This window comes from Hylaeus anthracinus, unplaced genomic scaffold (assembly GCF_026225885.1).
Source record: "Hylaeus anthracinus isolate JK02 unplaced genomic scaffold, UHH_iyHylAnth1.0_haploid 5, whole genome shotgun sequence".
NCBI lineage: Eukaryota > Metazoa > Arthropoda > Insecta > Hymenoptera > Colletidae > Hylaeus > Hylaeus anthracinus.
This window is the reverse complement of record NW_026535322.1, coordinates 5473591-5489670: the sequence shown is the minus strand read 5'-3', so window position 1 is coordinate 5489670 and position 16080 is coordinate 5473591. Positions and strand designations below refer to the sequence as shown.

The window sequence follows — 16080 nt, the reverse complement described above, 5'->3', positions numbered from 1 at the left end:
AATGTGTCTTTGCGTCCCACGCGAAGATACACGATTGTTTCGGTTGCGTGGCTCGCCATGTTCCGGTTTTCTATTTTAGAATAAATTTCTGCTACTATTTCTAACTGCGGGTAATTTTCCAATTTCTGGATATTCGAATACTGGAATACTGTAGCGCGATCCAAACATGTGTAGGATACGAATACTTGAGCTTCCGAATACTATTCGAGTACAGACCACAATTTTTGGTATCGGGATGTTTGAATATTCTTTCCCGCGAAACCATACACTTTCTCGTAAAAATCCCGTTTACGAAGGAAGCCTCGCACGCATCGAAAGATCATGCAGCTAACGTGTATCGGAAAGTTGCTATTCGTGCTTACGTACATTACACACTTGGTTAACGGTATACGAACATTTCGCTAGGTGGGTTATCTGGGGCGTATTGACAGTGAGCCATTTCTTTGTTCGTTTCGCGTAACGAGTTTGCTCCTATTAGCTTTCGAACGGGAATGAAAACTATCGATAAAAGAAAATGAAATACTTTATAAGTGTGCTCCAATTTTGCTCTGATCAGACCTGGGCAAATAATTGAAACGAAAGTAAAAAAGTAGCTAACATGTACTTGTATACGCAACTATTTCGGTTATAAAATAAAATAAGATATCAAATAATGTTATTTGAAGAGTGTTTACAGATATGAAAATAAGTATGAAGTAAAATTTGAAATATTGTTTCGAATAACACGTCACTGTTGAATGATTCGAGTATTGGAGTATCTTTCAAAGTATCGAAATTTCTCATTTGAATTAAAATAGTTTGCGAGAGTACGATTCCGCGACTAGGCAAGGATCTTTTTCCCTACCCCTTCGTGGGACGCGAGAAATAGCGGGCATAACTGTTGTGCAAAGTCCTTATCTCGTTGTCAGTCTACCGTAAACTTGACTTTACGAGCGTTGCGCCGGCTGCCAGCGAGCCTTGGCGCGTAGCTTTTTCGCGATTTCCTCTGTATTTTGCTTCGTCTCGCCGACGTAACGGTTCCCCGTTGCAACTTGTCCAGCTAGTACCCACCGGAAGATCGAAATTCACCGTCGACCGACTCGCGATTTTTCCGTCTAAGAAGTGTGCCATAGAAAAGCGCCACCGGTTCTCTCTCTCCCCTCCCCCCCCCCCAACCCCCACCCCTCTCGCCATTGATATCACGCGAAATTTAGGACGACTCTTTGCGCAATTCTGTTCACGTGCGAATAATCAATTACTCCCGTAAGGAATGTAGAAAATTGCGAGAATCTAATTTGTTATTCATAACAAACGGTTTTCTGTTCACTTCTAACACTCGTTCAAATAGTTGTGTTCTAATACTCAAGTATTCGAACGATACTCGAATAGCGGTATTGCAATACTCGAATATTGTCTGCGCAAGATGAAAATAACCAACATGACGTAATGTCTGTTTAAACATCCTAGCAACTTAATGAATTATTCACGCATTCCGTTATTCACACGAGCTTTCTATTAATTACATTGTCGCATAGTATTCTATGTTTTTGTTTAGATAACGAGTACATCGTCCCATCACCTCGCGAGCTTGAAACGATCTCCTCGACGGTCAGTGTCGAGTCATTTATCACTTCTCGATCGAAATTAACGCGTGTTGATCTTCGACGATCTTGAACGCAATTTGTTTTTCCGTCGTCGCGTTCGCCCATTTTCGACACCCGCGAATTTCCCGTTAATCGATTTCTTTCTTCCGCTATCACCAACACGAGTATTTTAGGTGCAAATGATAAACGAGCCACTTCATACACCGGGATTAAGTTTAAGTATGTTTACGTCTCACCGGACTATAATTACCGCTCTCGTATCAGATATTATTAGAGGCATCGTGAAAACGTTATCAGGATGCCTCGTTTGTTTTACACCTTCCGTCGTACATAAAAAGGCATTTCTATGGTTTTCCCGGATTCCGCTATTTATAGGATAGATAACTCCGTTTGATTTATTCTGCACTTTACGCGAGACCGTTAATATTAGCGCGCGGTGTTTGTCTACTCCGTAAATATATTTCGGTCCATCTAGGATATTATTGCATCCCTTTCCAGAATATCGAGCTTCGACATCACATCGTAACTGATATTTCAAGGCTGAGGCTCTATGAATATACTTCCGCGCATTTCTATCTTTTCTCGGTACGTTGCGAGATCTTTAAGTCAATAACGAATAAAGGTTGAGCAAGTGAGGAATGCTTTTCAAGTAATGGTACCGATATTGCAATATTTCAGAAATGATGATTCGAGATGGGGAGAAGGCTATCATTGGAAAAGTGATAGTATTAAAATACTCGAATAATTGAGTAGTAGTGTTCAAATACTTAAATATTCGAATAGTGATTATAGAGTAATGATACCTAATAATTACACTGCGGATCTTGATGCATTTATAGGAAATTTGAATGTGCAAGAACCTACAAAGTAAGGTTCCTTACTTAAATACCTTGAAAGTAAACGTTCATGCTGTAACATTTGCAGAATAAAATGAATTCCTATATAGGTTCGATTTTTGTAGGCACGTTCGCGAAGATTTTATTTTGCATAAAGATTCACGGTCTACTAATAGTGATAGATAGTGGTATCGAAATATTCGAATAGTAAATATTTAAGTATTCGTAATCGATTGCTGAAATATTAATATGTTAGCGACAGCCGTTGAACGGTTAAAAAATATTTGAATAAATCCGGCCGCAGTTCCCGGTGAATTTTCGATCCGACGACGCTCCCCGTGCGCTTCAGCTCGATGATCGCCGCTCGTTAGCTTCCGCGGTTAATTACATCGCGGCCAGTGACGTAAGGCAGAAATCATCTGCATGAAACTCGCCGGTATGCGCGAAATTATCCGGGAATATTTTTCGCAGTGGTCACTGCGTACCGATTCCACTGACTGCGCAGCGTAACAAATTATGCGACGATCTCTCCGCCCCGTTACAATTAGGCGGTTTATCATCGCGTTTCGGGATCGTTATTAGCAGACGGACGCGGATTATCGCGAAATACGCGCAAGCGTGCAAGCTAGATTCTAACGGCATCTAACGACGCGGTGATCGAATCGAGTGTCTTTATTTACAAAAGGTTTTCCGAGAAGTCTTTAGGTTCTGCTTCTTAAGAGCAAAATAAAATATCCACGTAACGGTACTCGAATTTCTATTTGATTGAAAAACAAAATCTTAACGTCCTTTTCGGAAAACCACATGCGAACCGTTTCGTACGTCTTATTGCGCCAATAAGAGATGCACCCTCCGCGGGATACGCGGATAATGGCGAAATTAAGCGTTCAGGCGGGAAGAACGGGCCACGGAGTATCATCAGATTCTATTTCAGTCACAACCAGCGCATCAAACGCTTAATAATCATCGCTCCCGTATCCATTCCCATCCGACGTTCTCTCCTCGAGTGTAATTCCAAACCGTCGTACGTCTTTTCAGCGATTATTAATTGGAACCCGACGAAGCTGATTCCCTGCTTAACTCGCGAGTTGCGCACACGCGATCGCTTTCGATCTCGCACCAGCCAGAGATGGACGAAATTTATTCTCAGAACAGAACGAAGAACAAATCCCACGATTTATTCGCGACTAACCGACAGCCTTTCTGTATTCCCGGAGTCATTCTTTATTCTTTATTCACGAGCTTCTCAAGTAATTGGAGTCGGATTTATCCGGATAACACTTAATTCTTATTCGAAGGCAGAAACGTAAGAATAAACGCTTCGAAATTATTATGCATTTCTAGAGATATAACGTAGTTATAATCTCACAGAGAACGTTGTGCAACGAGAAACGATTTCATTCGCGCCACCCGTTCTAAACTGGGGTAATCGAGGACCCCACGTGCTAACGCAGATATTTCTCGCCCCCAGACACACAGATGTCCACGTGACAATGTTAATCAGAACGTGTTGGAACAACGAAGCTCCAACCAGCGATATTAAGTTCTCAATCGCGATGAGAAATGATTCAAAGATAAAATAAACTCTTGACGGAGTCCTCTATTTTTCGAAGCAATTTTCATAATTCTTTGCGATCGGAGTAGTTGACTTAAATTTACAACGATCCCGTTCAATTGGTTATAATATTCTACGTACGGAATATAAAAAATATATATACACATTTGCTTTACTCAAAAGAAAAGAATACACCTTTAAAGTTTCTTGTTCGTCAACCTGTCTGCAATATAAACTGTTATAATTTGGCAATTTTGTAATTTGTTCAATATTTTAAAGATTTCAATGAAAAAGTATATCAACCAAAGAGAATCTATTTTTCACCCAGAAAAGAAGGTATTCAGATAACAATCGTTTAAGTGATTGCGTTATTCCGCAGTATTTAACGCTTCCGGTGAATTTCTAATTGCATTGCACAGATTGTTTACGCGTTTCTGTAATTCCTGGAGAATTTCAACGGGGAGAAGGTCAGATCAACCGATACGGTCTCCTGGGATTCGTTCTAATAGTTCCTACGTCTGTCTCAAAGTGTTCGTTCGTGATGCCTGCTGGAACATCAAAGTCGCAGCGTTTCGAAAAGGTCAAGACCGTGAATTCTAAATAGAAAATACGAGGAATTTAATAGCCGTAAAATTTTGTATTTCGCGTATGAGGACGTTGATAGTTTAACGACTCGCCAATCGATAAAAAGTGTCCTTGTTTGAGGTTACCCGTGATTGCGCAACACTAATGGTATTTCGAATGTTTAAATTTGTAGCTTTATTTAAAAGTTTGTCAAATTAAAGCGAGGATTTACGCTAAATTTTTTCTTTATTTATCTGACTAGGAAATCAGAACTCGCGATAAGTGGTCGGCAAACTCTAATAACGTTAATCAGTTTAATATAGATAAGGAAGTCTAATAAATCTATAATCCGAGATTACTTTGTATTTAAACGAACCTTTCCATCGGAAACAAATTAATAAATATCATCGAGGAATTTACAAGTTCCAACAATAATATTGCTGCAGTAAAGGTTCCCCTTGAAAAATCTCGTTCGAGGCAGTGAAATATTAGCGAAAATAGATCGGTTCCAATACGGAGAAGCTATTGATGTGGCCATTAATAATTTTGAGAAGACAAATTGGCATCAGCTGAGAGCCTAGCTTTCAGTATGCGCATATTTAAACGACGCAATGTAAAACTGTAGCCATGATTCACTCTGTTCATTCAGTTTTATTAAAATTGCATGCAATGCGAGCCGGAGCATGGTACCTTGAAATTCGATTCAGTTCTATCGATTTTCTGAGTTACGAAATTTTATCCATACAGTTTACTTTTTATTTCTTCGAATCAAAGACTTTATTCTCATATTCAACGATTATTGCACGATGCAAATACGTTTCTATCTACTGTAATTTCAAATCTCTTTTTATCATCCGAATAAATCTGATCTAGATGATGTATTTCTGTAGTTAAATAGATTAACATCAAACATGGTTTGCGGAACAGACGGTGCAGAAACGAAAACGCGATAACTCCTTGAATTTTCGCTCCGAAACTATTTTTAGATCGATAACAGTAACACGCGTTCATATCTGGCATTTTTGCTATCATCTGTCGGTATTCTTCTATCGCGCCTCTAAACGAATGTCAATTGACGAATTACATATTACACCCGATGTAATGTGATCGTTTACGTCGCCACGGATCAATAATTTCTTATCGTACGAAAAAATAAATTCCTGTACCCCAATTTCGTTACGTTCCGGCTCCCAATTCCATCCTCTCCAAGTAAACCAATCATCCCCAATTGACACATAATTACTCGATAATGATCGATACCGTTACTCCGTTATTCGATGTTATATTTTTCCTATCTAGAAGAGAGTGTACGTAATAAGTGACGTAAGGTAAATGTCCCAATAATTAATACTTAAGCACATAAAACTTTAACACGTAGAAAAACGAAATGTTCCCTCGTTTCTTATCAAAGAAATTAACTACGCGGTATTAAATTAATTTTAAATGCGAATGTAAACGACGCGATGTGTCGATACATCGTCAGTTAAATATAACTTTGACAAATAGTTTCGATTTCATGTACATATCGCTACCAAATAATCGACACTAAACCTATCTCTACCAATCAAGTAACTGATCTTACATGCACTTTTTTCAATTGAATGCAAAAATACTGTACGCGACAACTGTACACAAAAGTTTGAAAATTGTCATTTGACCGATCGTGGCAGGTTTAGTGTCGCAAAAATGAACTATTCCCCGTACTATGTTCGCTATTAATAGTAAGAGATCGCCTACCAGTCGTGTCGCAGATTATGGCACTGGATAGTTCGGCAGCGATCACAGAACTGTTGTTCGCGGTAAACCGTGAATCGACTCCCGCGACAGAGTTCACCGGCACAAGTTACGCGTAGGACGCTCAAGCACCGACTGGCGCGTCTGATCCGCTCGCGAGAGACGTCACCGTTTCACTACGAACGGCGCCTATTACGCGCCACACGATTGGTCGACGACTGACCACCTTGCACGTATACGCGCACCGTGCACCTTGCTAAATTGCGCGGGACAGTGGTGTGAGTTTTGCGCGACCAGGAACAACGGTGGTGGAACTGATACCATCAAGACTATTTTTTTTTCTTTTCTTTTTTTTTTTCATTTTTTCTTTCAATGTTTTTTTAACTCGAGTGGAATGAATGAGACGCGCTGCGTGCACGGCATCCTCGATACGCAGTGACGCGTTGCACCTCCGTAGAGCGAATAGAATTCGAAGAAAAAGAAGAATGTTATCGAATACGATTGCATTGAAACAAGTGCGAAGAATGCTAGTGCTAGAATTAATAGAACAACTCAAGCTGTACAGGGAGATATCTGAGCATTTATTTCATGATGTTTTCGAGTTGAATATGAATTTTCTTAACACTGAATCTAATGATATTTTGAAGGGTATGGAAAAGCAAAAACAATCTCTTCAAAATAGGATATAAAATTGTATATAAGATATTGTATTATTATATAACCTTTTTCTACTTTCGTGTGCTCGACAATTGTAAATCCATGGATTTTTACCAAAGCGGAAAATTGACGGCAATACGATTATGGACTCTGTGGCTATCACAGACAACACAATGTAAAGGAACTAGAAACAAATTACAGTCGATTGGTGTCTAGGCCGTTAGAAATCGGCGAATTGTGTTTCGAATCGCAGAGGTCAATTTATATGAATTCGAGTCGTCAAGTGACGATTCGCGCAGCTTCGAGTTGACTTCGATTTATTTGTTGAATTATCGAACTTCCTGCCTCTCGAAGATTTACAAAAAGAATTCGGTAAAATCCCTTCTATCCAGATCTCAATTTCAGTCCTTGAAACTGATATGATATTGAAATCAATTCTACCACCAATCTAAATCTATCTTACTTAAGTATTCAATAATGGTATTTGGACGTATTCGAATATTCGAATGCTTGAATACCAGTATTCGATGCCCAATAGTAATATAATATTCCAATATGCACCTGCTTGATAGATTTAGCGTTAATGAGTTTAATTTATACGAACAGCCTCAGCTTCAACCTGAATAGGCGAGATTCCAGAATAACCGTGAGCACTGCGATCGAGAAATACAAAAGGCACTAAATCTAGCCACGCGTCCCTAATATTCGCTAGCATCCATCCGCACGTGGCGTTCAGCTGGCAAAGAGTACGTGGCTCGATGCACAAAGTATGCAAACAAAGAAATGAATTCCTCGAAAGAAAGCTCCCGTGAACGTTACATAATCGACGACTGAATTTTACACGACGACATAAAGGATAACAACTTTCGCCGTACGTCATTTATAATTTGGTGAAAGCGCGCGCGGGGCATCACTCCCAATCCCGAGTTCCTCCTGTTTCGAAGACGTCTACCAGTCTTTTCTAAATACGAATTCGAACTACAGCTATGTATTCGATTAACCGAAACAAAAATGTTCACCATGCCCTGATTGCCACTGGGTTAAACGGCCATAACATTCCTCAACAAACACGTTTCCGTTAATTACATTACGAAATCGAGTAATTTTGAACCATCGAAAGAAGACCGTAAAATTTAACGATGGAGAGGTATGAATAAACTGTTTAGAAAGACATTACCGACCAATTATTTTCCACCGACCGACCGTTTGAATGATGAAACTAGAAATTGATTTTAAATTTCTTGTTTATCGTCCGATGCAATTAAGCGGGCAGATGCACGAGCATCGTCATGGAACCACGACTTTGCGCAATTTTAATCATTTTTCCCCCTCATTTTTCATCGACACGGTCACGCCTAGTTTTTCTTTTCCCATGTATTTTTCATTGTTTCACCGTCTGTTTGATCACTGCCGACCGATTGTAATTAATTCCCGCCGTGCGCACGCGAAGTGCGTTCACCCGAGTGCCCGTTAATACAAGTATCATTGCAAAACCACGAAATCGCGAAACAGTCGAGCACTGCGTGCGGAATATCACGCGAGGATACGCTGCGTTGCACGTAGAAACGACGAGAGGTGCCCAGCTGAATGTTAAAATAGAAACGACGATTTTCACTTAGTTTGCAAAACACCGAATCATTCGGAGTCACTGAATTCGATCGCTCGAAAACGGATATCGAAACTGGGGACACTTCTGAGCAAACATAACGATCTTCCAAGCATGATTCGTTTTATTGGAAGCATAGTACGCGAATGAAACTGAATATTGTTATTAGAACAGATATTACTCAGGTATTCCAAGAACGGTTTTCGAATACCAATAATGTTATAATATTACAGTGTGAAGCAATGGTGTTCGGTACTCAAATATCGCAGTAATGGTATTCGAATATTGAACATTGAAATTGTGATACCACTATTCAAGCAATTTTTATCGGTATCATCAGTGATTTTCAAAACGAGTTTGCAACGATATACAAGGATTACTTAAAAGTACTTGAACCGCATAAAACTGTTTGAAAAACGTAAACATTATTAGCGATTATGATATTACGCTGAGGGGCAAGTACTCCTCCCGCGCCTGCCCTGACCGTGTGATAGATCAAGAAATTATGGATATTTATTCAAAATTCTAGTATCACTTATCATTTAACAATGTTTAACATAATGTAAAAACTACATGTGCAGGTAATAGCCAATATTCGCCGTGGAATTGAGTACGTAATCGACTGATATATTCAACGACGAATGGAACGTGATCCCACCGGTAGCAATTAATACGTGTTATTATCGTAGATTACTGTGCATAAAAAATGACGAGGTGTAGCACTAAGTAGTATTTACAAATGCTGATCCAGATGAGGAGAGACGTCATAATCGTAGAAGACCGAAATTTTTCCGTTCTTGAAGGTAGATGAGTTGAAACGTTCGAATAGTTAAATAATCGTTCAGGATTACCATTGGAGAGGATTATCAGCGGAAGCTGAGAAATACTGTTCCAATAAGTCCTTCGAAGTGAAGGTATTATGTGAACCAGGTTTCCATGACACTGTAAACAAACGCCAGACAGAGGCCCGACCTCAAACAACGTTTGTGCACGACGGTCTTACAATTAGTAGTTACGTGCCAAGAACGGAGGCAAAGTAGATCCAACTACGCGACAAGGCGACACAGCAGCCAATAGATGCCACTGTTTACAGATTCCCTTTTAGCCACAATAGTTGCAATAGTGCACTAAAAATTCTGAACAGTACCATCCGCGTTCCTCTCGGAATAATGCATAATCTAAATTCAATTTAACTTTAAAATTAATTCATATCGAGTACAGTATTTCAGTTCCACAATTCCGTTCAACTTCGAGAAGCGTAAACAGAGATTTGCAAATGCGTTGTTGTCGTGTTACTGTTATTCAATGTTTCTCATTATAGGATACGTTGAGAGTGAATATCAAGTACGTCAATAAGGTTTTAATCCGCTCGAACACGATAGCGTGACGTTGGCAATCGCAGGTAGGTATCGGATAACCATAACAATAACGATAACGGAAGCTTGAACCCTCGGCAAGTGAGACCGCTTCAAATTTATTTGAGTTGCGCTTAGGGGAGACTATCGAGATAAATTAATTTTTTATGTTGCACTATCGGAGTGTCGAGTACTTTTAATGAAAATAATCACAATTAAGGTCGATTCAGACTATATGACACGGACCGTCACGTTCCGGCAACGACACGTACCGGCACCGATACGACAAAACATTAAAACGTTTTAAGTTTGAGCGTTTTAATGGAACTATTCGCAGTATTCCCGTTGACGGAACGTTCGGGACGGTGTCTGTTAAGTGTGAATAGTTCCATTAAAACGCGTGTTTTAACGTTTTGTCGTGTCGGTGCCGGTACGTGTCGTTGCCGGTCCGTGTCGTATAGTCTGAATCGACCTTTAAACGTAATACAAGTTCCAGTACTATTTGAATACTATTCGAATACTTCCATGTTCGAATGTTGACTTGATTTCATTATTTCATCGTCGGTTCTAATTGCAACCGGAAATTGACGAATAATTGGGCCACCGTTTGAGCCAGAAACAGCAGACGAGGACGAAGGAAAGTGAAGTAAGACGAGAAGAAATTCTCGGTCAAACGAGTGACCTCGTGTAATCGAGTTGACCCCATGGGACAATTAACCAAATTGAAAGGTCTTGCGAAGACTGAGTCATGACTTCTCCTTAAAGTTCATGATCGTTGACGTTGTGTCGATGTGGCGCTAGCAGTGATAGTATTCGAATACAGAGATCGAGCAGTCTCGGCTCTACTGGCGTACTTAGCGTTCATTTGGCAAACAAATACTGATTCTAGCAATAAATTATCATACTTTTAACATAAATATCTTGGAATGCAGAACAGGCTCGTTTCTTGGAGCCAAATAAGGCTTATAAAAATACATTCTAACGATTGCTCGAGTTCGGAGAACAAAGGTTCATCGACGTACGCCGCGTCGTCGTCATTATTATAACTGGGTAATACGCGTCGATAAGCCCCAGGATCTTGGACTCAATCACTAAGCAAGCAACCTGTTAGTAATTATGTATTTTCGCGTCACCTGTTATCTGCGTATGTCGGAAGGTTGTCCGCTATCGTTGAATCTCTTGTTTGCGCGCGGTATTTATAAGACTTAGCTCGCGAGCAGAGGAGCGTCCCCTAATCGGACCAGGTATCAATTATCGTATTTCGGTCGTAGTGTACAAAACGGGAGAACTGGTTCCCTTGGGGCAGTTTTCAAGCGGATGACGACGAAGGGTCGTGTAAGAAGTGCATAAATTACGCGAGTCTCGATTAAATGCAACACTTGGCTCTGACAGAGAGTAATGCCGGTGTCGCCATGAGACTGAGATTGCAACCGTTCCTGTTATGTTAGGGATACACTGCCACGGTTCGAGATACGTACGAGAAAACGCGTCGCATAGTTAGTCCTCGATGATATAGATTCCCTACGCGATATGTTGCAAATAGTATTCAAGTATTCGGATGGTATATAAATAGTGGCCAAACCTCCAAGTAATCGAACTATATTCATCGAATATTTACACACAATAGCCAAACTGGGAAAATTAATCATGGAACCGATAAATGGAGTTAATCTCAATGTAAATGTAAATGCAAATGTAGATGTAATCATATGTAATCTCAATGTGAATGTGGTCAGGGATGCGAAACTCTTGATCACATAGTATGGCGATGCGAATTGTATAATGCACAAAGACGTAAACTAACGAATTCCCTACTTAGTGTGGGCCGTCAACTACCTCTTAATATAGACACACTCATAGCGAAGCCTAATGTTAAAGCTTGTACAAGTATCGATTCCTTTTTCAAAAATTGTAATTTACACATTTAATGTTGACGGACCTTGCTATTTTATTTACTTGTATTATATCGTATCCTTATGGTATTACTAACGTATTATGTGCTATGGCATTCAATTGTATTATTCTTGTAAAGTAAAATAAACCCAGAAGGGTTTAAATCCTTTAAAAAAAAAAAAAAAAATGGAATTAATAAAAATACCGAGAGTAATATAAAACAGTCGCAACAGCTTACGAGAATCGGATAAACACTGTCCGCGGATATGAATGTCATCGAATATAAACAGAATGTCCACAATGGCGAGCCGCGGCAACGTGAACCGAACGACACGTGGCACGATTAACAGATAAATTAATTCATCGATTAAATTGCAGTGAAAACGTATGCTTCGTCAGGGTCTGCGTTGAAAATACGAAATCTTTGTATCGACTTTCATAAAACCGGGGTGGTCGATTTAAATCGAAATAGATTCGTATGATTTATATTCGATCAAAGAACGATCAAGCAACGTTTCATTAAAATCCTCCATTAAATAAATCCACAAAATATCACAAAATAGAGCGCCTCGAGAATCGAAGGTAAATCGCTGCTTCCTTGCGAACAGAACAAATTAGGCAACTTTTTCATCCGGAAGCGTTAACGTGTCATCTAGTCAAACTTAGGATTTACGTCTCGGCCCGACCTTGTTCCATCTTTTCGCGAAGGACACCCCCGAAGCTTCCACCGCATTGTAAATTCTCGCTTTATCCAAATGACCTTAAGCTATTCTAAATGGCTATAACATCGAGTAACGCGTTGCGCATACAACGGGGCTTAAATATGCTTTGTGTTCGATGTGGCGGAATTGGATTATTCCTGGAGTATAATGGTACGTTGTATCATGGTGTTTAATCTTCCGAAAACAAAAGAAAAGGAAAACATTTTGCTCGATCGCTGTATATAAAACAACGATGCTCGAGAGGGGTAGGTCAAGCGATTTACGCAGAATCGATCGTTCGCCAAACATTATCGAGATACATTGGACAAGACGTCCACGGCTTCCTGGATCACACTTCCGTCAACTTACGTAAGCCCTGCCATATTTTAAAGTGTTCCGACTTTCAAAGTCATTAACCTCGTTGTAATCTGTAGCTTTGGAGGATAACCAGTTTAATACAGGACTGGAAAGCTTGTATCAATTACTTGATTTTATGAACTCATTTACACGGAGTGAATGAGACAGACCATCCGATTAACTTCCTTATCTTAGACATAGAGGAAATAGAAATTCCGTAGGATCATACTTTTTTTATCCAAGTGGATGTACCGAAAACAGTTCAAGACTACTCGTCACTTTTAATCCATTTAGAACATCCATAAGATTATCCTTCTGAGTCAAAAACAAGTCTAGACCACCAATTATTTTTAATTCAAAGTAACATCTACAGGTGAAGGCTACTCAAGGCTATCGAAGGTTATGCACAAACGAAAATATTTATTTTCGACAAAAACGTAAGACATCTGGGCATTGCGGTGCAAATTTTTTAATGTTTCTTTGTTGATGCTTGCGAGCCTTAATTAGGAGCCAAATAAAAAGTTGTATAGGTGTCCAGTTAAAAAAATGTTTGGTAACCTTCGACTGACCCTGGCGCTTCCTCCTGGTGTTAAAATCGTAACAAAAAATGGCAGCAAACGGTGTCCACTTCGAAACGAAACAAGTTCCACCAGAAACATGTATCTCTATGTTTCGGGATAAAGAAATTATTCAGGTGGCCTGTTTCCATAGTTTGTCCTTGTGTCGAAGTAAAAAGGAAGACCATAAAGACCTCTTTTTATTCGACAACTTCTACGTCTTCGACGCCGCGATAATCCGTGAGATTTTTCATTTCGAAATTTTCTTCCGTCCGGGAGCTCCAGGTGAAAGTAGTGCAATCGAGTGAAAGTCAAATTTATAACACGAAGCCCGTAGGATCACAGATGATTAATTAAACGGATCAACAGGTTAATGAAGAGTCTAAATGAACGTCTGCTACCTGAATTCTTAAGACAATATCAAAGAATGTAGAATTACTTAATTCTGAGTAAAAATTTTCCCTTCGACTTTGAAATTTCCAAAACATCCCCCACTTATAAATAAAGGATGTGCACTGCCCAATGTGCGCCTTCGAATCGTGCAACTTTTGTCCAGAAAATTGTTTGAACAAGCTACTGTATAAAATACAGTGCATACATTAGAAGTAAATCAACGTGGTAAAATTTCGTGGATCACCCTATATTTTTCAACAAGCTCGTAAGACGAATACAACGACCCGCGGGTTCAAGGTTACCCCAGAGTCGCATTAATACCTCGCCGCGTCGATAAATACCGGTTCCCGTGAGATTTCAATTTGATATCCCCGTAAAAATCGCGATCGATGAGAATTAAAGTCCGTTCACGCTTGCACGTCGAACCACCTTCTATCCGATTGGACTTTTCCGTCGCGCACGAAACTGTTCAAATATTAAAATTAAACTCGCGGCGAGACGTCGAGGCAAGAACTGGTTTGCAACCGAACGGATACTCCCAATCGGTTATCCGTAGATGGAAATCTCTTACAGCTCGGTAGCGCGTTTTACCGCGAAATTAATTATCTCTAACTTTCACTCCTTGTCGCGAATAAGAGCAAGCATACTTTCGGTCCGCGAGCTTCGCGAGATACGAATCGCACGATGAAACGGACATAGGTGTCAGCTTTACGATCACGTCGAGTGCCAACTTGACTATAACACCTAATGCGCCACTCAGACCTGTATTATTTTTTTTTTTAAATTACTATGAAAAAGAAAAATTCCTAATTTTGTACTTTTCGAGAAAAACTGATCTTTCTTCGTGTGCACGAATAAGGACAATCTAATAAATATTTATTTAGGCGGCATCGATATGCAAATGTTTGAAGCTGATCAGAATTTGGAGCAGTATGAATTTCTCTATTTGAAACACTTAGTTGAGTGATTAATCTAATAAATATTTATTCAAACGACATCGATATGTGTAATATGTTGTAATGTGAATGTTGAATGAATGTTAATTGTGATGTATTATAGCGTGAATATTGAATGAATGTTAATATTTAAAACCACTAGGTATGTTTATACGTTTTATAGTTGTCAGTTATGTTTGTGTTAGTAATTTATCAATTATTCATTCGTTTTGTATTTTGTATTGCGATTTGATTTTGTCTATGATATGTTGTCTGTTGAATATTGACAGTTTCACGCCGAACCTCGATATAAATATCCACAGTTATAAAACGTATAAACATACATACATGGTTTTAAATATTAACATTCATTCAACATTCACATTACAACATATTACATATGCAAATGTTTTAAGCTATCCAAAAGGTGGAATAGTTGTTAACCGACCTAATGATTATTGCACCGATACGTTCGTTCCAAGCACGCTCCGTTGGCGTGGTACCCAATCAAATCACCTGGCGTCGCTGCGATCGTGATCGTCAGGCCCCTCGGCTATGTTGGGGCCCCGCATTCCACCTGTCAGAAGGTGGGTCCGTTCTCTCGCAAACCGTAAAGGAAGCGAACGAACCCCTAACGGACGGAAAACGAATAGCGTTTCAAAAAACTTCTTTCCCCCTCAAACCGTACCATCGGGCATTTTGCGTAAAACGATCGTTTTCAATATGGCAGTGGGCATTAGGTCCCCCCGTCCCGCTATTCTGTCTACATACCTCTCTAATGTCCATTTTCCGCGAACGATTCGCACCGCATCCCTGCTCGATTCGTTGAGAACGTTCCGGCAGGAGGTATCGTTCACTGATAACGATCGATCTAGATCCTCGAGGGGAAGTTATATGTTTATGTGTTCCCTGACCAGCCAGATCCTTCGCGCTGGATACCACGCGTGGGTCTGGAATGTAAATGGTCTCGACAAACGAGATCGAGGAATCCACGAAAGAGTGTACTCCGATTTTGACGACTACTCGCGCACAATCGTCGATACGACGCGGTGCTTGTATCGCTACTGGCAAACCGAACGATGCTACAGGATCAATCGCGACGGGAAATTTCAAAGGAATCGTTGCCCCAGCAACGTTCGCCACGACAACATAACTGGACACCGGTAGGTAGGGGAACTGATCCGTGGAGGTACCAGGGGGTCCAAGCTCGGATGTAATACCTTGAATCCACGTTCTTAGTTAGAAGGAGACAGGTAGGAGGCGCTAGTAGTCGTTACAAATATACATACTGTGAGCAGGGCCGACGTGACCTTTTGCGGGGCCGGGTTCAAAAATTTTGCGGGGCCGGGTTCAA

General features: G+C 40.1%; 1 protein-coding gene across 2 annotated transcripts in view; it reads right to left on the bottom strand.

Moving 5' to 3' along the window:
• The window catches only part of LOC128895536 (uncharacterized), a 50421-nt gene extending 34529 nt beyond the window's left edge, over nucleotides 1–15892 (bottom strand). Inside the window, exon 1 of one of the 2 annotated variants that reach the window (XM_054158219.1) lies at nucleotides 15498–15892. The gene's annotated coding sequence lies outside the window, so the exon portion shown is untranslated. Of the gene's footprint in view, nucleotides 1–6275; nucleotides 6818–15497 lie in introns of those variants that run through there. The other variant, XM_054158218.1, reaches the window with a different exon arrangement.
• Between the last annotated feature and the right edge of the window lie 188 nt (nucleotides 15893–16080).